Source organism: Podarcis bocagei (genome assembly GCF_964188305.1).
Source record: "Podarcis bocagei genome assembly, chromosome: 8".
NCBI lineage: Eukaryota > Metazoa > Chordata > Lepidosauria > Squamata > Lacertidae > Podarcis > Podarcis bocagei.
This window is the reverse complement of record NC_138133.1, coordinates 86,995,544-87,018,633: the sequence shown is the minus strand read 5'-3', so window position 1 is coordinate 87,018,633 and position 23,090 is coordinate 86,995,544. Positions and strand designations below refer to the sequence as shown.

General features: G+C 45.2%; 1 protein-coding gene and 1 long non-coding RNA gene across 12 annotated transcripts in view; one reads left to right on the top strand and one right to left on the bottom strand.

The window, feature by feature from the left end:
* SLC45A4 (solute carrier family 45 member 4) overlaps nucleotides 1–23,090 on the top strand; it is a 133,452-nt gene that overhangs the window by 70,127 nt on the left and 40,235 nt on the right. For 7 of the 11 annotated variants that reach the window (XM_081204574.1, XM_081204570.1, XM_081204573.1 and 4 more), the window contains one exon: nucleotides 19,690–19,819. The exons of the other annotated variants lie outside the window; for them this stretch is intronic. The gene's annotated coding sequence lies outside the window, so the exon portion shown is untranslated. The remainder of the gene's footprint in view (nucleotides 1–19,689; nucleotides 19,820–23,090) is intronic. 11 annotated transcript variants of the gene reach the window in all.
* On the bottom strand, nucleotides 1,763–8,507 carry LOC308593201. The gene is made up of 3 exons (XR_014010841.1): nucleotides 7,950–8,507; nucleotides 3,275–3,311; nucleotides 1,763–2,243 (listed from the first exon to the last, which is right to left on the bottom strand). It is a non-coding gene; the product is annotated as an uncharacterized lncRNA (long non-coding RNA).

The window sequence follows — 23,090 nt, the reverse complement described above, 5'->3', positions numbered from 1 at the left end:
TTTTGGCTGACCACTTGTGCCAGCATCCAGACACTGGGTCTTCATGCACATGGGCCATTTTCCAAAGAAGAGCTTTCCTTCCCGTCAGCATTACGCTACACAGGATTCTGATGAAGCTGGCTCTTATTTTTGATTAAATTTTACTGCTTCCCTTTTGGCCGTGGCTTTTTGACATCCCTAATTTGATGGATTTGTTTCTCACAGAAAAGCAGTGCCACTAATGGAATGCATGAGAGGGTGATGGATAAGGCAATATGGTCTTCCTCGCCAGGCTTGCTAAGATGAAAAATAGGCTTCTTAGGTAATGGGCGCCTTAAAAAGAATCTTCCCCCCCCCCCATGAACTCTTAAATTTGCATAATTTTTAAAAAGGCTTCCTTCCATTTCTCTTCTTGTACCCAAACTAGTGTGTGAAAAATGTCTGAACGAAACGGCTCTTTCTTGGCAGTGGCTAAGGAACCTGGAACCTGGAAGTGTGTAGGCTGGTCTCTCCACCTTCTGATATCTGAGGCTCTGTTTATTTCTGGGTTAAAAACAGGGTTGTCCTGTGTGATGACTTTTCCCAGGAGAAGAGGAGGAATGTGACCTGGTGCATTCTCTTTGTTCCTCTCACTTGCACACAGTTGGAGAATCACCAGTTTGGGCTTTCTCACGTTCAGGCGCATAAGCTCTGAAGAGCAAAACCTTGCAGACAGACTTTGGTATTATTAAAAATAGCTTTTTATGCCCTTGTTTTGCATTGTTACATGAGCCCTCTGCTCCCGCATCAGAAAAGATAGCAGCACGTCAGGGGGACCAGCAAGTCTAGATCTGTGAATGGCAGCATCTTCTGTTCAACAGCTTTGGATGACTTTCTCATTGCCACTGTTTGACTGCAGCTGCAAATCTTTGCAAATGTTGCCTGCAGATTTGCTCTCCTCCCCACTCCTCCTGGTGTTGGAACTCGCTGTTGGCAGTGCTAGAGAAGCATTTTGCTCTAGGCATCATATTAAAACGAGCCACCTACATACTGATGCTTGGAACACCTGGAATGGGCTGCCTCTCCCGAACCTGTATTTTCCGACTGTGTCAGTTATTTAATCCTTATCATGGTCCTCTTGAATTGTGTGTAGATGCCTGCATCCCTCTTCCTCCGGGCCAGCCTGCTCTATGTGGGGCTACCTTTGAAGGTGACCTGAAAACTACAATTAATCCAGAATGCGGCAGCTAGACTAGTGACTGGGAGCGGCCGCCGAGACCATATAACCCCGGTCTTGAAAGACCTACACTGGCTCCCAGTACTTTTCTGAGCACAATTCAAAGTGTTGCTGCTGACCTTCAAAGCCCTAAATGGCCTCGGTCCAGTATACCTGAAGGAGTGTCTCTACCTCCATTGTTCTTCCCGGACACTGAGGTCCAGCGCCAAGGGCCTTCTAGCGGTTCCCTCATTGCGAGAAGCCAAGTTACAGGGAACCAGGCAGAGGGCCTTCTCGGTAGTGGCACCCACCCTATGGAATGCCCTCCCACCAGATGTCAAAGAGAAAAATAACTACCAAACTTTTAGAAGACATCTGAAACCAGCCCTGTTTAGGGAAGCTTTTAATGTTTAATAGGTTACTGTATTTTAGTGTTCTGTTGGAAGCCGCCCAGAGTGGCTGGGGAAACCCAGCCAGATGGCCGGGAATAAATTATTATTATTATTATTATTATTATTATTATTATTATTATTATTATTATTATTATTATTTTATTATTATTATCATCATCACCCTCAGCAGGTCTTGAGCTCCTTCCCCTTACTCTCCATTTTTCTCTTGCATCTTGTGTAAGGGATTGTTGAGGGCAGAAAGCTTGAAGCCACTGCTCTATGAAGTCAGGAACTCGCACTCGCTGCCTCAGTTTAACTTTTTGACAGCTCACTAAACAACAAATGGTGTTCCACCTGCTCAACAGGACTTCCCCTTCCCCTCATCTCTGTGCACCCCAAAAACCTGCATCTTAGGGTCTCTCAACCCTTTGGAACAGATTTTGAGTGTGTGCTGGGGTGGGTGTGTGCTACAGTTGTGGGATGGAGTTCCGTTGTGCAAGTGGAAGTCTGCTGCATGAGATAGACACAGCAGCACCGGGTGCAACATTACACAGCTAGTGATTAGGGCTGTTTTTATCCAACACAACTGGAAACGGGGTAAACCGTAACAGGAAAGACAGCATAGTTTCCCTCCTTGATGAGGCTGGCTCAGTGATGGAGATGAAGGAAGGAATCCCCTAGTCAAGGAATCCCCTCCCTAAGGCGGCCTGCCTGGTACCTGCCCTGCTGCCCTCCAGGCACCTGGAAAAGTCTTTTAATTCAATGAGACATTTGTGATTTTGTTGCTCTTAGTAAGTTTCAATATAATTCTTCCTGTTACTTTTATTCTGATTTCGTTAACGATTGAGTTGCTTTTTTTCTTTCTCGCAAGCTGCTTTGAAATCGAGCTGGGTGGTGAATGAATTATTGTACCTCAACACAGCTGATTAACTTTGACTGGCTTGGTGCATAGATAGTTATTACCATGGCTAATAGTGAAATGATTGTGATTGAAGCATTCATGTTTAGATGCAGTGTGTCTCTGAATACCTAGGGGGTGCGGGGAAGAGTTAGTGAGATCCATTGCTTTTATACACTGTTTATAGACTTCCTGGAGACATCGGGCTGGCCAGTTCTGGAAACAGATCCAATAGGTTTCATTCTGGCTCTTAAAATGAGATACAAAAGGGATGAAGGCACTCCCTTTTGAGCAACCTATGTTAGCATGGGGACTGTAAGCTTCAGTGTTGTACAACTCTTTTATCCGTTTCTGTGCAAGCAGGAACTGTCCCTTCTTCACAAGAGGTAGGTGTGATTTGGTCCGTTAACCTTGAAACTACAGGATAAAAATACTGAAGCTGCCTACTGCAACTTGAATTGTTCATCCTCTTTCAATAATGAAGATGCCACAACCTTTGCATGTTTTAAGATGTTAGCAGAGGGCTTGATGATTAGCTAGCTTACGGCTGCATAAATAGCTGCCGAGCTGCTCAGAGGAAAACCTGATCTATGTACCGTCAGCATTTGCTGCCATGTGAGATTCTACGTCAGGAGATTAAAGGGCTAGCTGTGGCTAAAAATATAAGCTAGCCATGATAAACATTGAGCTCCCGGCCATGTGAACGTCCACAAGGAATGCATGCTGTGTGTACAGCGCTTCCTCAGGATGAAAAAGGAGTTGCTTAAACTACCTGACCACTCAGCATGGGAAAAGAGTTCTCTGCCCTACCTGGGATGCATGATTTTCCTGGGTTCCTCTTCCTCACCTGAGAAGGGAGCGCAAGAATTGCTAGTAAGCAGTTGTAACCTTAGCATGGTTTAGCCTTGAACTTAGAAGTTCAGACACCCTGAGAAAGTATACTGTGCATGTTAACAACCCACTAACCAGTATCTGCTTTCCAGCTTTGGATTTTACCACCCAAGGCTGTTGGTGAAGATCTAGGAGCTTGCTTGGTAGTTGCAAAGCAGAGAGACATTTTCATATGCAAATTGGTTTCCAGCATGGGGATAACACCCTTCAGATGTTATCGCCTGGAGATCTGGGTTCCCACTCGCGTGGGGAGCCTCCAAAGGTATGCAAGTCTTCTCTGTAACCATGTGGGGTTGTTAGAAGAAACCCACAATTCTGGGGAGTTTTCTGTTCTCTTGAAACTACAGTGGTGCCTCGCAAGACGAAATTAATTCGTTCCGCAAGTTTTTTCTTCTTGCGAGTTTTTCGTCTTGCGAAGCATGGTTTCCCATAGGAATGCATTGAAAATCAATTAATGCGTTCCTATAGAAACCGCTTGCCAGGCTGGCGGTGCGGAGAAGGGCTTTCCGCCCCACCGCCAGCCTTCGGAGGAGGTCCGAGGACAGTGGGGAAGACGCGCTGCGCTTCCCCGCTGTCCCGGAGATTTCCCTATGGGCTTTCGTCTTGCGAAGGAAGCCCATAGGGAAATTCGTTTTGCGAAGCGCCTCCAAAACGGAAAACCCTTTCGTCTAGCGGGTTTTCCGTCTTGCGAGGCGTTCGTCTTGCGGGGCACCACTGTACCTGAAGAGGACTACCAACCTTGCAGGGATACTCCTATGCTACTAATAGTTATGGACGTAGTCTGGCAAAGATGATCAAGGGTATGGAAACCAAGCCTGGGGGAGCTTGGTTGGAGGAGTTGGGTATGTTTAGCCTGGAAAAGAGGAGACTCAAATATCTAGAGGGCTGTCGCATGGAAGATGGAGCAAGCTTGCTTTCTCCTGATCCAGAGGCTAGGACCCAAACCAATGGTTTCAAATTACAAGGAAGGAGATTCCAACTAAACACCAGGAAGAACTTTGACAGCAAGAGGCTGTTTGACAGTGGAACAGCCGGTCTCTCTTGGAAGATGGTGGACACTTCTTCATTGGAGGTTTTTGGGCAGAGGTTGGATGGCCACCTGTCATGGATTCTTTCATTGAGATTCCTGCTTTGCAGGGGCTTTGACAGGACGCTCAAGGTCCCTTCCCACTCAACACTTCAATGATTCTATATGTGCTCCCGCTGAGAAGAAATGAGAATCCTGGCCAGAGCTGTGTTTACTCTTGTGATAAAAGGGGGGAAATGCAACTAGGCCTCCATTTCTTGCCACAAGGCTGACCCTGTTAATCTCACTTAGCTCCCTGCACCCAGCTATTGAGAAAAAATCAGCAGAACGTTTTTACTCTGGGGAGTAAAAGAAAATGCCTAGGACAAGATCAAATGGTGAATCTTCACTTTTCAAGAAGCTGGATTTTGCATGGCAGCTCTTGTAATGACACAGCTACCTGTGCTTATAAAGTCTAAAACTCAGAGCAGCCTGGACTCCCAAAGCACATCTGCAGATGACTAGATGTTATGAGGTGCGATGCATAATGCTAGCGCTGGACGTCTGTGCTTCACAAACAGTAGATAAATCTATGCCAGCTCAGTCTTTAAGCTCATGAAAAAAACACATGTGCAGCCAATGTTTTCTAAGACATTAATGTATCCTGTCTCTCCCTACTGCTGAGGCCCCTTGTCTTCCAGGGGTGCCAGTTAGTTTCCTAGCTGCCCTTTTCTCATGCCCTCTATACCTTCTTTCATTCTCCGTCTGTGCTTTGCCAATGGCTTATCTGATGGAGAGGCTACAGACAGGATGCAACAGGAAGCAGAAAGGAAATGACTCAAGTTTTTTTTAGGAAAATGTGCTTGGGATTAGGGATTAATAACTAGACGGGTGCCAAAGACAGTATTTTATCCATGAGAAAAGGGGGGAAATATTGAAAAATGGTGTCAACAGCTCCCTCCCACATAGACAAAAGAAGTTTGCACCATTAGGTCTTGGCAGTGGATTTCAGACATTGGAGTTGTTTGTGGTGCCAAGCTATTCTTATGGCAAATTTTGTGTATATATATTTTAATAAGAGTACAAAGTATGAATGTTAAACCTTGCCTTGTTTTAGTCAGCAAGAAAGTTTTTGAGTATGATACTGGCTAGATCATTGTAAACGCAAATTATATACGGATTTTCCGTATGGAAGACAGTTCCATGGTTTGAGAGCCTTAGTGACTACTTGGTGCAGAAGATATTAAAGGACCATCATTTGTGTTAAGTGGGAGCTTTTGTGGTGTTCAGGGGTGGGTGGGCTCCACAATCACAGCTGTGGAAGAAAGGGGCAAATTTCCCTCCATACTCTGGTCCTGATGAGAATAACCTCTATGACGAAATATATTGGGAGGCAGCATGCCTCTGAACACGGAATGGTGGAGATTCAGAAGCAGGGAGGGGGCACAGTTGTGCTCCTGCTTGCAGGCTTCCTGTAGGCACTTGGTTGGCCACTCTGAGAAGAAGATGCTGGACCAGAGGTGGGCCTTTGGTATCCAGAATTCCACCTATGTCCTGCTGGTCACCAGATGGCGGCTAACAGATTGAGGTTGAATCCTGACAAGACAGAAGCACTGTTTTTGGGGGACAGGAGGCGGGCAGGTGTGAAGGATTCCCTGGTCCTGAATGGGGTAACGGTGCCCCTGAAGGACCAGGTGCGCAGCCTGGGAGTCATTTTGGACTCACAGCTGTCCATGGAGGCACAGGTCAAATCTGTATCCAGGGCAGCTGTTTACCAGCTCCACCTGGTATGCAGGCTGAGACCCTATCTGCCTGCAGACTGTCTCGCCAGAGTGGTGCATGCTCTGGTTATCTCCCGCTTGGACTACTGCAATGCGCTCTACGTGGGGCTACCTTTGAAGGTGACCCGGAAACTACAACTAATCCAGAATGCGGCAGCTAGACTGGTGACTGGGAGCGGCCGCCAAGACCATATAACACCGGTCTTGAAAGACCTACATTGGCTCCCAGTACGTTTCCGAGCACAATTCAAAGTGTTGGGGCTGACCTTTAAAGCCCTAAACGGCCTCGGTCCAGTATATCTGAAGGAGCGTCTCCACCCCCATCGTTCTGCCCGGACACTGAGGTCCAGCTCCGAGGGCCTTCTGGCGGTTCCCTCACTGCGAGAGGCCAAGTTACAGGGAACCAGGCAGAGGGCCTTCTCGGTGGTGGGGCCCACCCTGTGGAACGCCCTCCCATCAGATGTCAAAGCGATAAACAACTACCTGACATTCAGAAGACATCTGAAGGCAGCCCTGTTCAGGGAAGTTTTTAATATGTGACATTTTAGTGTATTTTTCATCTTTGTTGGAAGCCGCCCAGAGTGGCTGGGGAAACCCAGCCAGATGGGCGGGGTACAAATAATAAATTATTATTATTATGGGGCTGAAGGTTGAGCCAGCAAAAGTGTGTGGGTGAAACTTTGGTCAGGTGGTTTCCTCGATGGTGACATTTGTCCAATTTAAAATTCCCAGTTCTCCCATATAGCTTTAGCTGTTCACCATGTCATTTCTGAATCATCTGCATGCGCAATTTAAAGTCAAACTTCTCTTTCCTCTGGTTTACCATGCCCCATATACCTGAAGAGCCTCTCCATCCCCATCGTTCTGCCCGGACACTGAGGTCCAGCTCCGAGGGCCTTCTGGCGGTTCCCACACTACAAGAAGTGAAGTTACAGGGAACCAGGCACAGGGTGTTCTCGGTAGTGGCACCCGCCCTGTGGAACACCCTCCTATCAGATGTCAAGGAAATAATTGTCTGACTTCAGAAGACATCTGAAGGCAGTCCTATATAGGGAAGTTTTTAATGTTTTGTGCTGTACTATATTTGATGTTTGACTTTGTTGGAAGCCACCCAGAGCGGCTGAGGGAACCCAGTCAGATGGGCAGCATATAAATAATAATAATTATCATTTATTTTTAGTAGTAGTAGTAGTAAAGCGACGTGGGTGGCACTGTGGGTTAAACCACAGAGCCTAGGACTTGCTGATCAGAAGGTCGGCGGTTCGAATCCCCACGACGGTGTGAGCTCCCGTTGCTCGGTCCCTGCTCCTGCCAACCAGCAGTTTGAAAGCACGTCAAAGTAGATAAATAGGTACCACTCCAGCGGGAAGGTAAACGGCATTTCCGTGCGCTGCTCTGGTTTGCCAGAAGCGGCTTAGTCATTCTGGCCACATGACCCGGAAGCTGTACGCCAGCTCCCTCAGCCAATAAAGCGAGATGAGCGCCGCAACCTCAGAGTCGGCCATGACTAGACCTAATGGTCAGGGGTCTCTTTACCTTTACCTTAGTAAAGTAGTAGTAGTAGTATTAGCATGGCACTATGCATAGCATTTCGAAAGGGTACGGCCCACACAACTCAATGCATTCAAGAAGCAAAACATAGTTGGTAAACTCTGTTGGAACCAGATCTAATTTAAAACTGCTACGGACTTGAAAAATGAACTATAGAGCTACAGGGGAAGCTCCTGCAGCATTCTTAGCACAGGATTTAACACTGTAAGAGTATATTCTAAATGAGAGAACCTGGGTATCAAAAGTTAAAGGATACCTGCTTAAGCTGCATATAGGTTGCAAAAGCAGATTTTGGAGCTTTTCCACGTTCTGGCATCAGTACTTATTTCGCCCAGCCTATGAGACAGGAAGTGGCTCTTTCAGAAACCCTGAAGTCAGCTGTGAATATACCACAGCTACTGCTCTTGGAGCTCTGCAGATGCTGCAGACTCCACGAAGCACTTATCGCACATAAACTGCTGTTTCGAAACTGGGTCAGCCGTGTGTGCGCTGCAGCATTTCTGACTGCATGCTTTTTGCAGAGTTGAAAATCGGTGCAGGAATGCCCACACTCACCATTTGCCACGCTTACTGAAAAAAACCTTAATAAGCCAGTTGCATAACAACAGGACCACCGCCATACTGCTTGGGTGTTCCGTCATCCTGATATAACAAAAACATTTATAGCTTAACTCGGCTTTGTTGCTGCTGCAACTACGTCCATGTTTTTTAGTGGTGTTGTATGTGCAGTCACTTCATTCAGCATTTTTGCACAATAGAGTGGGTACGTGGGGGTTTAAGGGATATATTTATTCAAAGGTTGGATATGCATTTCTAAAACAAGTTCAGAGTCTCAGTCCAGGTCCCTTATGTCAGAATAGGCAGACTTCAAGCTTATCAGATCTACCTCTCCCCACCCAAACCCCAAGATCTACCAGCCAGATGGGTGGGGTATAAATAATGGATTAATAATAATTATAATTACCATTATTATTACCAACCAGAACAAATACAGTTAAATTAAAGAACAGGATGCTTCTGAGCCTATAAATTTGTTTTCAGTATGAGAACTGAGCTCAGTCCTATCACACAAGTCCACTTTCAGTTTTTCTTGTTTCTTAGCCTGATTTAGGGGGGAGGGAGTTGTGGGTGGTGTTAGACCAGTTGGGGAAACCAAACCTAGAGGACCAGTGATTATATACAACAAAACAAATGAAGTCAAGGTCTAGATCATGGGTAGGTAACCTAAGGCCCAGGGGCCGGATCCGGCCCCATCGCCTTCTAAATCCGGCCCATAGACAGTCTGGGAATCAGCGTGTTTTTACATGAGTAAAATGTGTGCTTTTATTTAAAATGCATCTCTGGGTAATTTGTGGGGCATAAGAATTCGTTCATCCCCCCCCCCCCCAACTACAGAGCCTAGGGCTTGCCGATCAGAAGGTTGGCGGTTTGAATCCCTGTGATGGGGTGAGCTCCCGTTGCTCGGTCCCTGCTCCTGCCAACCTAGCAGTTTGAAAGCATGTCAAAGTGCAAGTAGATAAATAGGTACCACTCCGGCGGGAAGGTAAATGGCTTTTCTGTGCGCTGCTCTAGTTCACCAGAAGCAGCTTAGTCATGCTGGCCACATGACCCAGAAGCTGTCTGCGGACAAACGTCAGCTCCCTTGGCCAGTAAAGCAAGATGAGCACCGCAACCCCAGAGTCATCCGCTACTGGACTTAACTGTCAGGTCAGGAATATGTTCATGTCCCCCCAAAAAATATAGTCCGGCCCCCCCCACAAGGTCTGAGGGACAGTGGACCGGACAGGCCCCTGCTAAAAAAAGTTTGCTGACACCTCTTTTAGATAAATGTAATATATTTCCTTAGCGTATGCATGCAAGAATTTAAAAACAAGTATCAGCCGACACCATTTCCTCTTTACACTTAATGAGATGGGGACAAAGCATGCAGCTGGCATTGCAAAAGGAGTCTTTCTTCAGAAAATACTTCCCCTGCTAGTGATGGATAGCATCATGGGATGGGAAGGTGGAATATTGATGCCAGCTGATTGTGCAACCCCATCTCTTATCCGGGTCATGTAGATCTCTTGCCTGATGATATTGTTGTGGTAGTTATAGTACTGTCCTCCATGGACAGAATGGTTAGGTCTTCGTTTCTTGCTGCCTAAAAGCATAGAAATGTGCTTGAGTGATTTAAAAAAAATTGAAAAATCTGGAACTTTGGCCATAGGAAACATCTTTTAAAACAGGTATGAGGAACCTGTGGCCCTCCATATATTGCTTGACTACAGTAATACAGTACAGTGACTACAGTGACATATTGTTTGAGGCTGATGGACATCGGAAGTCCAACAACCTATAGAAGACCACAGGCTTCCCATCCCTCTTTTAAAAGCAGAAAAGTCAGACAACTAACTCCTCCGCTCAACAGGATTGAAGAACTAACAAGCGCCTCAAATCCATGGTTGTCAATCGCATTTGATTGGGGTAGGCCAAGGTTGCATCAACCACTGTTAGCCTTTTTAACTAAATGGGGGACCATCCATGCCCAGGGACAAGAGTTCAGGGACCAAGTAACTTTGAATATCAGGCACTGGAGGCAAGCAGGGCAGAGGGGCATGGTGCCCAGCTTCTGTGTTTCCTGCAGCCATTGGCCAGGCCATGGTTGAAAGCAGAATGCTTAGGGACTGAGTGGTTCCTAGATCTGATTCAGCCAAATCCATTGTTAAGGTATCATAAGTGATGTGGAATTTCCTTTGTGGTGGGGGATAGTTGAGCTGTCAGGCATATTGGAGGAGCTGGTGGAAGCTGGCTGCTTCAAGGGACTGTTTCTGAAGTCATAATCTTGTGACCTACCACCGGGCGCTGGGTTTAATTCATGATTTTGAGTGGTGAAGTCAAAACTTGATTTTTCAAAACAGAGAAAGGGGCATTGGAGTCACGCACCTTTCGAATGAGAAAGCAAAATAAGCCAGGCTTCGTCTTGATATAATCTTTAGTTTCTTTCCTTCCTCTCTCAGGAAAGCAAACATTTTAAGAATGTGAGGATCTGCTAGCAATAAAACATGATGGCCTAGAATGGCATAGAATTAGTGACCCCAGACGATTGGCTGGAATCCTTGAAAAAGGGCTTTTCACTGTCGAAAACACAGTATTATCTCCTCCCAGGACATCCAGAACTAGTCTTTAATCCTTTGCCTGTCTGTAAAACCAAAATTTGTTGTTGTTTAGTCATTTAGTCGTGTCCAACTCTTCGTGACCCCATGGACCAGAGCTAGCCAGGCACTCCTGTCTTCCACTGCCTCCCATCAAACTCATGTTTGTAGCTTCGATAACTCTGTCCAGCCATCTCGTCCTCAGTCGTCCTTTCATATCATGTATTGAGATACATAGTGCCTCAAGATTAACACTCTTATAATTAACCTAGTTAATGGAGGAAAGGAAAATGTTATGGGGCCCTAATATATATATTTTGTGCACAGAGCCATGCAGCCCCAGTTGGTTAAAATGTAAAGCTGAGACATTTTTGAAGGTACAGTGGTACCTCGGGTTACATACGCTTCAGGTTACATACGCTTCAGGTTACACACTCCGCTAACCCAGAAATAGTGCTTCAGGTTAAGAACTTTGCTTCAGATACTTACCTGGCAGGGGAGATACCATGATCACAAAGGTGGTTTTCCCAGGGTGAGGTTCATCCATTGCACTTCGGGTGTGCTGACCCCTGCGATTTCCCCAAATGTGGGAAACTCGACTGCATAATTTGTGGTAGTGGGGGGACTGCGTTCACGCTTTCCCCTACAAAAAAAAAAGAACTGCTTCAGGATAAGAACAGAAATCGGGCTACGGCGGCACGGCGGCAGCAGGAGGCCCCATTAGCTAAAGTGGTGCTTCAGGTTAAGAACAGTTTCAGATTAAGTACGGACCTCTGGAACGAATTAAGTACTTAACCTGAGGTATGAGTTGTAACTCAGGAGCCCAACCCTTTAACCCCCCCCCCAACCCCAAAAGCTGTGATTGGCTACAGATGAAATTACCGTATTTTTCGCTCTATAACACGTACCCGACCATAACACGCACATAGTTTTTAGAGGAGGAAAATCCGTAGGCATGCCACCCGTAGGCATTCCCTCCATAACACGCACAGACATTTCCCCTTACTTTCTAGGAGGAAAAAAGTGAGTGTTATGGTTGCAAAAAATACGGTAAGTTAAGAACAGGTGCCTCCTCTTCAGCCAGTTTGCGTGTTCAGAGATCTGGTTCCCAGTCATAGTTCAGGATCAACAGCAAATTTGAAAGCAGACTCCCAAGTAAAGGAATATAGTTAAATACGATACCTAAAGATACGTCTGAAGTTCTTTGTGACTGGAAAGAGGAAGGGCCGGGAACTTATATAATACACATAGATCAGTCAGCCCAAGTGGTGGTTTTACTGTAGTATCTTGGGAAGAAGTCTCTGATGCTTTATCTGGAGGTGCCAGAGACTGAAACAGGAACTCTGTGTGCAAAACATGTGCTTTGCCAGACAGCTGTGGCTGCCTCCCCATTATAAATTACAGAAGAAGGTATGAAACGTCCTTGCATATTTTCCCCCTCTGCGGAAACCTTAACTCCAGCCTGGGTATGTCTAGCGGTATCAAATGATTGATGAATGCCATGCTTGAGTTTCCGATATCACCCTGGTTCACAAGTCTCACTAACCATAACTTGAACTGTGGTGTAATGTATTTATTATTGTGTGCTTTTTTTGTAAACTGCTTGGAGGCTTCTTTACAATAAAGCAGTATAAATTTTGATAAGTAATGTGAATGAGCAGGATGTTGGTGCAAGCTGCTCAAAAGTTCCCAGAGTGCTCCTCTCCTGCTCCCGCCAGCTCCACTGCAGGTAAATCACAGAGAAGTCGGACTTTTGGTTTGCTTTCCTCCACACCAACTACAGGCCGCAGCCGAGATTCATTTGGGGCTTACCCCTTGAGCCCAGGATCACATAACATAACAAGCCAAACCCCGGCTTGGTTCATCTATAGCATGGGTAGGCAAACTAAGGCCCGGGGCCCGGATCTGGCCCATTTGCCTTCTCAATCCGGCCCGCGGGCGGTCCGGGAATCAGCGTGTTTTTACATGAGTAGAATGTGTCCTTTTATTTAAAATGCATCTCTGGGTTATTTGTGGGGCATAGGAATTCATTCATTCCCCCCACCCCTGCCAAATATAGTCCAGCCCCCCACAAGGACTGAGGAACAGTGGACCGGCCCCCTGCTGAAAATGTTTCCTGACCCCTGGTCTATAGCATGGTAGGAGCAAGGGAGGGCAATGGTTTAATGTGGCACGTGAGTTATCACTGTTTCATTATTGCAGCAGAATGCTTTGGGGAGGCTTGGAGATGAGTACATAACTAAGGTTGAATTATTCAATTATAACCAGGATCTTTGGATCTCCAAGGCATTGGCAACATCCCCCAGAGTGTTTTATCATAATACCTCGTATGTCAGTGTTGGCCAAACTTGGCCCTCCAGCTGTTTCGGGGACTACAACACCCATCATCCCTAGCTAACAGGACCAGGGGTCAGGGATGATGGGAATTGTAGCCCCAAAACATCGGGAGGGCCAAGTTTGGTCATCCCTGTTGTAAGTGGTTGAGCTAGTCGCCATTCAGTGGGAGCATCTGCTCACCCAGCACTGGCCTTATGGAGATGTGGCATACGATGAAAGATGCCATAAGCCAAGGTTAGCTGCATGCTACTCACGGCTCAGCACTGCATTGGGGAAAGTCAACGGTGCTTGGCACCAGTTGCCTTTACATTTCAAACAAGGCAATACAGGAAGTTGTTAATTCGGACAACAGCGGCAGCTTTGCTCCTCCACTTTGCATCAGCAAACACCAATTACGCAGCAGCAATGCCTGTGTTGATGCAGCTATTAAAAGGCAACAGAAACAGGGCCTGTGGTGTTTGGCGCACTTTTGGGGGCGGGATGCAGCAAAAATCGCAACCAACGACGGTGTTTGTGCTGCAGGATCAGAAAACGTTGAGTTGGGTCCCAGAGTGAAGATTGCTTCTTTGAAGCTCAGAGCTTCAGAGTGCTCTTCAAGCACGCCCCTAAATACATTCCGGACTTGCCTATAAAGACTTTTTTAAAAAGGTAAAGGATCCCTGACTGTTAAGTTCAGTTGCAGACGACTCTGGGGTTGCGGCACTCATCTCGCTTTACAGGTCAAGGGAGCCGGTGTTTGTCTGCAGACAATTTTCTGGGTCATGTTGTCAGCATGACTAAGCCGCTTCTGGCGCAACAGAACACCAAAACCAGAGCAGCGCATGGAAATGTTGTTTACCTTCCCCCCACAGCAGTACCTATTTATCTACTTGCACTAGTGTGCTTTCGAATTGTTAGGTTGGCAGGAGCAGGGACCGAGCAACGGGAGCTCACTCTGTCACAGGGATTCGAACCACCAACCTTCCGATTGGCAAGCCCTAGGCTCAGTGGTTTAGACCACCTTGCCATTGGGCACAGAGTGCTGGATTCTATGCTGGTTGTCAGAATTGGAAGCCCAAATTAATCAGGGGCCACTGAAGTGGCTCTGTGGTGACTCTCTACCTGACATTCAGAAGACATCTTAAGGCAGCCCTGTTCAGGGAAGTTTTTAATATGTAACGCTGTACTGTTTTTAACATTTGATTGGGAGCCGCCCAGAGTGGCTGGGGAAACTCAGCCAGATGGGCGGGGTATAAATAAGAAATTATTATATTATTATTATAGTGCAAGATAAAAATCAGGGGCTGGAAGGGGTGCTATTCCAGAAGTTATTGGCAAGAGGAATGCTTACAGTTATTGAGAGAGAAAAAATAATAATGGTTTTCCACCCTGGCACTCTTGACAAATATACCTGAGAATTAAATATGGCAGTTCAGTAGAGCAAGTTGAGAAGTTTTTATATTTGAGATTAACTTTCTCTGTGTCTGCTTCGTGGGCTCCATACATTGCCAGGACTAAATATGAAAGGCTTGCCAGTGAACGCGGTTGATATTCTTAAGCCCATGGAAATATGTGCAGCCAACTGGGAAAAAACAAGGCAATAGTAGGAACCCACAACGAAGCTTGCTTGTAAAATAACGTCGCTCAAAACAGAAAATAGCCAGACTAGGATCTATGAAAATTTCACTCAGAAAGGGGAGATTGGCCCCAGTTGCCACATATTGCAGGATGCATGTCCCCCGAACCAAATCTCCCTGCCCCTATTCCCTGTTGCAGTCTCTCCCAGCTAGCAGAGGGCGGTTTACAATCTCAGACTCAAATCTCAAACCTTCATTGGCATATAGACAAGATTCCGAAAGGTTCAGTAGAATAAAATCGCTCGGCAAAGTCTGCATCTAATGATGAAAATACTGTTGTATAACATTCACGAATCCCCATTGCATGTTGCAGAAACCTGGCTGCTATTGCCATCTTATTCCCGCCCCAAGTAAACATTAGGAAGCCTACCTTGCAATTCGTCTTACTGGCACTCCCTGATGAATGAATTTAGATTGAATTATCTGATACAAGGGGCAGTGCAAAAGAACACACAAAAGTGGTTCTATAGGACTCTGTCTACAGGGGATAGTCTCTCTGCGAGTGGCATTTTCTGGAATCTCCTGTAGTATTGCTCTCTCCCTGTTGCACTCACTGCCCCTGGGCCTGCTAGATTTTGCTTGAGATGCTATTTGACCCCCCTGTATTTTTCAGCAAGGGCCAAGACCACCTCCTACCTACCTTCTCCACTCCCTGCATCACCTTTGTTTAGGCTTCAAGGCCATGCACTTGTAGCTTAACCTCTTTACTATGCATAAGCAAGCATTAGCAATATTACATTACTTGAGTCACCTTAAAGGTAAAGGGACCCCTGACCATTAGGTCCAGTCGTGACCAACTCTGGGGTTGTGGTGCTCATCTCGCTTTATTGGCCGAGGGAGCTGGCGTACAGCTTCCAGGTCATGTGGTCAGCATGACTAAGCCGCTTCTGGCGAACCAGAGCAGCGCACGGAAACGCCGTTTACCTTCCTGCCAGAGTGGTACCTATTTATCTACTTGCACTTTGATGTGCTTTTGAACTGCTAGGTTGGCAGGAGAAGGGACCGAGCAACGGGAGCTCACCCCATTATGGAGATTCGAACCGCCGACCTTCTGATCGGCAAGTCCTAGGCTCTGTGGTTTAACCCACAGCACCACCCGTATCCCACGTTCACAACATGAGCATCCACTGTATTTTTATTTACTTTTTAAAATGCATTTGTGTTCTCATTTTGCATTCTTATGTCGCAGACTGCTCTGTGATCTTTGGATGAAGGGTGGTATGCAAATATAATAATATTTCCTTATGCAAAATAGAACCACTAAACATCTGTCTCCTTCTCCTTCTCCCAAGTTCCTTTGAAGTTGTGCTTAGGGTAACTGTGACTTATGCCCGCATAGGCCTATATGCAGTTGGAGTCATCCTTCTGTTTAGTAAGCAAGGTAGAATATTTTACTTGTGTGGATGAAATGCTTCAAGCTGGCACTCCCGCAGATTGAAAACTGAATACAGGAAAGAATTGCTGGCACTCCTGTGCAGAAAGGCTCAGCCACAGCTGAGAGGATTTTTGCCTGGAATGTTTCGATTCGGCCTCTCCTCTTGAGGCTTGCTTTGGCGAGTGCCAGGCTGCAAATGCAGCTTTTTCCACTCATATTTTTTGTAGCTTTAAAGGGGCAGACAAACACCCACATTAAGCTTGCTTCTCAGTGTAAGATATTGAAGACCAACCTCGCTGTTTGTTTGAATGCTGTGCAGAAAGGAGGTTAAAGGCAGCTCTGACATGGGAAATAGATGCTGCTCTTTCAAAATGAAGGAACTGCAGCTTCTGAAAATGTTTATATCGGCCAACAAATGCCCAGAGAATTTATTCAGTAGGTGCATTTGCTAACAGCATTCCAGTTGGTGGAACAAGCAGCCATCTTGTCTTATTGTGTGAAGCCCTGCATCTGAAAAAGGAAGCTATTTTGGTTTGCCGCGTATCTTTTTTGCCAGAACTGGGTTTTATGCATATTTCACAGTGAATTTGGACAAATTGGATTGATGACTTAAGTTATTCACAGTATCACTGGCTGCTTTTTTTGCTAGATGTTATCTGTAGCAAATAATCTTTAAGAGGCTGGTAAGTGCCCACAAAACTCCCACAATGCTTATCCTCTTACAGTAGTAGATAGGTAGCCGTGTTGGTCTGCCATAGTCAAAATAAAAAAATTCCTTCCAGTAGCACCTTAAAGACCAACTAAGTTAGTTCTTGGTATGAGCTTTCGTGTGCATGCACACTTCTTCAGATACACTGAAACAGAAGTTGCCAGATCCTTCTATATAGTGAGAAGGTGGGGAGGGGTGTTACTCAGAAGGGTGGTGGGAATGGGAGATAGGCAGATAGCTGAGAGAGCCTCTTGACGACTCTTAACGACTGTAATAGGTCTTACAGGAAAAGGCAAGGGGTGGGAAGGTGAGAAATGGTTTAGTTATGTATAGTGAGATAAGAATCCAATGTCTTTGTTCAGCCCAGGTCTTTTCATGGTTTTAAGTTTGGTAATGAGTTGTAATTCAGCAGCTTCTCTTCCCAGTCTATTTCTGAAATTCCTTTGTAGTAAAACAGCTACTTTGAGATCTTGTATAGAATGTCCTGGGAGATTGAAGTGTTCTCCTACTGGTTTCTCTGTTCTGTGATTCTTGATGTCAGATTTATGTCCGTTTATTCTTTGGCGTAAGGTTTGGCCTGTTTGTCCAATATAGAGAGCTGAAGGACACTGTTGGCATTTGATGGCATACACAATGTTAGACGATGAGCAATTAAATAGTCCCGAGATGGTATGTGTGATGTTGTTGGGGCCAGTAATGGTGTTGTCTGGGTGTATGTGGCAGCAAAGTTGGCATCTGGGTTTATTGCAGGCTCTGGGTTTATTGCAGGCTCTGTCTGTAGAATTGGAACAGATGCGGCTGTAATCTACATGCCTCTAGCTACCATCCCAAACATACCAAACAGTCCATTGTATATAGCCAGGCACTACGTTACAGCCGCATCTGTTCCAATTCTACAGACAGAGACTCTCACCTAAGGGATCTACAGCAAACCTTCTCAGAACTAAAATACCCAGCAGATGAAGTTAGACAACAGATCAACAGAGCCAGACTGATACCCAGAGAGAACTTGCTGCAAGACAGACCCAAAAAAGAAAATAACAGAACACCTCTAGTCATCACATACAGCTCCCAAGTTAAAACAGTACAACGCATCATCAGAGATCTACAACCTCTCCTGGACAATGACAGTTCTCTTTCTCAAGCTCTGGGAGGAAGACCTTTCATTGCCTACAGACAGCCACCCAATCTTAAACAACTCCTAACCCACAATAATACTACAACCAGACTTAACACAGACACTGGCACCAGAGCCTGCAATAAACCCAGATGCCAACTTTGCTGCCACATACACCCGGACAACACCATTACTGGCCCCAACAACATCACACATACCATCTCGGGACTATTTAATTGCTCATCGTCTAACATTGTGTATGCCATCAAATGCCAACAGTGTCCTTCAGCTCTCTATATTGGACAAACAGGCCAAACCTTACGCCAAAGAATAAACGGACATAAATCTGACATCAAGAATCACAGAACAGAGAAACCAGTAGGAGAACACTTCAATCTCCCAGGACATTCTATACAAGATCTCAAAGTAGCTGTTTTACTACAAAGGAATTTCAGAAATAGACTGGGAAGAGAAGCTGCTGAATTACAACTCATTACCAAACTTAAAACCATGAAAAGACCTGGGCTGAACAAAGACATTGGATTCTTATCTCACTATACATAACTAAACCATTTCTCACCTTCCCACCCCTTGCCTTTTCCTGTAAGACCTATTACAGTCGTTAAGAGTCGTCAAGAGGCTCTCTCAGCTATCTGCCTATCTCCCATTCCCACCACCCTTCTGAGTAACACCCCTCCCCACCTTCTCACTATATAGAAGGATCTGGCAACTTCTGTTTCAGTGTATCTGAAGAAGTGTGCATGCACACGAAAGCTCATACCAAGAACTAACTTAGTTGGTCTTTAAGGTGCTACTGGAAGGAATTTTTTTATTTATCCTCTTACAGTGTAGCTTATATATGTGTGTGTAAAAGTCAAACACGTGTTTGCCTTCCTACTACAATCTTAGCTTTTGACACAGGCCCCGTTCTCTTTCAATTTGGTGGAATTAACATCAGCATTGCCAGACTAAAGCTTTGGAAGAATCACAATTACCCATCTTCAAAGCACACACATTCGCCACTTACAGAATTTGCCTCTGGGGCTTTTTACAGCCTGTTTACTTTTTTGAGTTCTCTGTGAGTGTTTCCACACAGAGATACTGAGACACATACTTCCAATAGCTGAGGTGCATTGTTGTGTGTTTTTTTGAATTGGAATAAAAGCCACATTTCTACTCTACACCCCAAAATAATTTTAAAGAGTGTCTAGCAATTCACTGCCTCCAGAAGAGTCCATCTGTTTGTGTCACTGCATGAATTATTGGCCTGGGAGGTGGTCTTTTTCCTGTTGGAAGGAGGCAATGTCTCGAGAACAGCAAGTCCTAGCACTGGCGCATTGGGCTTCCTTCAACAGTTGGTAACTGTACTGGATTGGAAGCAATTGAATGATCCCACTTTATCCAATGCAGAAAACCACATCTAGATAAGACTGATAAGACTGACATTATTATGATGATGATGGGAGGGAGGCAAAGCTCACGGTGGAGGTCATGTGGAGATGCAATTGGTATCCTTCTCTGGGTGGATACTTTGGGACCGCATCTTAATTTTATGACAGCACACAATATTACTACTACTACTACTAAGAAGGAAGAAGTCAAACATCTGGAGTGGATGGTAGTGGGGAGTACTGGGTTGCCTTAAGTTGTCGTGAGCCCTATATTGATTGTCACAATGCACTGATTGTTTCCTCCTTTTGCATTTAAGATGCCCTGAGGTTTGTCGGTCTCATCACTATAGACGTTGCCTGGGTAAAACTCTTTACTGTGCCTCTTCATTTGCTCTGCTTGAGGAAGGGAAGCCAGCTGTGTTAATGCCTAGACTGCTTGAATGACAGGTAAAAAATGGCCACCCAATGGGTCGCTTGCAATAATGTTGTCTGAGAATGCTTAGACGTTTAATAAAAATTACCGGGTTTGTATTTTTCAGACCTTCGCTGTCTTTCCAGCGCAGAGTAACTGATAATTAGTTTTCTTTTGTAATGCATGAAAGGAGAGCCCTTAATTGCCAGCCTCTATGAGCAACTATCCCGTGGCCATTTATATAAGCTCATAAGCATGCGTTGGTTCATTCAATTTTGTTCAGATATTTTTTTTCTTGCTGCTCACTTTGGTCATATTCAAAAGAGGTGCATCTCACACCAAACATACTAAACTGCAAACAATCAAATTAAAATTGAATGTATATAGCTGGTCGCAACTGACACATGGAGCTGCCCTTTCCTGTAGATGGGAGACATTTTTTGTGCCCGGTCAATTCAGACATGCAATGAGTTATGCAAATCAGTATAATTTATGCAAATACAGTTTTTCTTCATGAACTTGCTCATTTTGCTTGCAGCAGTCTGGGTAAAGTCTTTGTGTTTTGCAGAAATCTTTTTTTTGCAAGTAGTGAATTGGAAATGGAAAATAACCTGAGTAATGCAGGCAGAGTTGAATAAACTTAAACTGCTTTTAAAATCAAACTCGAGTCCTTGGCCTCTTCTGGATTGCAGTGGTCTTTGGCACGCAAATCCAGCTTGCAGCGGAGGTGTAACAAATGGCACACTTAGCAAAGGGTTGGTGACATCCCTGGATGAGAATAAGGGGCCAACAGTGATAAGGAGCTGTCGTACAGGGATGTCTGAACTCATGTCTTGGCTTTTGTGTCTGTTCTGCACTGCTGTCTACCTGAAAGCTCAGTAGCCTAGAGACAAAGCCACACCACAGCAAGATATGTAGTACAGTGGTACCTTGGTTCTCAAACACCTTCGTGCTCAAACAGCTTGGAACCCAAACATTGCAAACCCAGAAGTAAGTGTTGTGGTTTGCAAACGTTTTTCGGAAGCCGAACGTGCTCCGTTTTGAGTGTTACGCTTCCGATTTGAGTGCCACACTTCTGTTTTGAGTGTTACACTGAGGTCTGTCTGTTTTTGCTATTTATTTTGCGTTTTTGTTATTGTGGCGCTCTTTTTTTGTTTTTGTGACTATGTGGAACCCTGTTCAGCTACTGATTGATTGATTGATTTCATGACTGCAGTACATTGTTTATTGCTTTCATTTTATGGATCAGTGGTCTCGTTAGATAGTAAAATTCATGTTAAATTGCTGTTTTAGGGGTTGTTTTTAAAAGTCTGGAACGGATTAATCCATTTTGCATTACTTTCTATGGGAAAGCACACCTTGGTTTAGAAACGCTTTGGTTTTGGAACGGACTTCCAGAACGGATTAAGTTTGAGAACCAAGGTACCACTGTACATATGTACTAAAGGTTGTGCATTAATCACAGAACTGGAGAGTTAGAAGGGACCCTATTCCAACCCCCTGCAGTGAATGACACTGTAGTTTCTCCTTGTGGCCTTGGCTTGTGACACAGCCACCAAATGATTGGCCACACAGCTGTTGAGGTATGGGTAAGTGGCTTTGGTTTGGTGATGACTCTTGAGGTAAGCCTTCCCTGTTTCCATATGGAATTTGACATTTATCTATTAGAATACGGGTAATTTTAGGAAAGGGAAGCCTCATGTAATCATCATACTGAAATCCTACAGCAGTTAAGACGCATCCCATAGCTGCTGATCCCCAAAAGAGCACAAATTCTGGGTCCGGAGAGTTACTGCATGCATCCATACAGGCTGGTAAAGAGAGATGTTGTCAATATCATGAGACTAGAAGCAAGTCGCATCTTGCTCACTCTCTCTCCATTATGAGGCAATGGGCCATGATGAAAGAACTCTCACATTTCAAGCTGGTAACAAGGGGCACACAAAGGGCCTCTTGTAATCTGAGAACGTACACCCATGGATGATACCTGCAATATTAGATGCTGAAAGATAGCATCTCTGAGATAATTCCCTATTCGTCAAGCTCTAAAGGCATGCCACTCCCTGGCCTATGCAGCATAGTACACACTGGGTGCTGTTGTCATGCTTGGCTCAGGGAGCTAGGCAAATAACTGCCTGCCTTCTGTCCTCCTTGGGCAAGCGCCATCTGAATGGCAACTGCAGGATTTTGAAGCGTTAGAATGGCACATCTGGTTTCCAGAATCTGAGCAGCACGGTGCACCATTGAAGTACGCAGGTGTACAGTTCCTGGGCCTGCCACACAAATGAGCCTTAATGTTGAAGTTTCGATGCACAGAGGTTCACTTCTGCATAGGTTGCTTTTCTGTGTTGGCATTCAGGTTCTCAGGGGCTCTTGAGCATTAACTTGCCTCGAGCCTAAGCCAGAAAGTTTCTTCATAACATCAGAACAATGGCAGATCTGTAGGATAGATTTGATATCCAGGACTGCTATAACATTAGAGCATCTGAGCAATCAAGAGAAGCAAAGGGGAGACCACAGGTATCTGATACAAGAATCCAGGAGCAATAGGCACAACTGTCCCTTGATTCTTCCCATTTACAAATCTAATCTGTCTTGTCGACCTTTGCAATGACCGTACAGTCTTTCCGTAAGTTAGGGTGTCTTATAAAGGGATCGCTAATTGTGATAGTCTTGCTTTAAATAGTCTTTCTTAAATGTTTGCCCTTGTAATCAATAATTGGCATAAGGTATAATTAAACCTGCTAACCTTTGCCTGGCAGCAAGACAGATCATGAAAAGTCAATGTCTTCCTTATCTTAGGGGATGTGAACAGACACGACACTACAGTTGCAGCCAAAGTTTTATTGCCCTTTCAGGCCATTGCAAAATGCTAGAGAAGCAAGACTCTGATGGGCATGAAAGGAAAAGGTTTGCAAGCTAATTTAGGAATATTGAAAATGGGTCACCATTTACAAGTGCTCCCCAAGGCCCAGTGAGATCCTGTGGGGGCAATTCATCCATAATGCGTGTTCAGTGTTAACATATAACCCCATTTTCCTTCAAAATGCAACTTTTCATTCCAGCCACTTGGGCTGGTCCAGTTAGGTGCAGACCGGCCAGTTGCCTTGCCTTGATGGATGGACTAATCACACTCCTATTTGTCTCCGAGTACCAAACTGTTCACTCAGTCAGGATCCTGCTGGAATGTCTATAGTGATCCACACTCATTAGGAGCCCCGCAGGATGAGACCAAAGGTCCATCTTTTTCAGCATCCTACTTCCCATAGTGACCAGTTAGATGCCTTAGCGAAGCCCACGAACAGG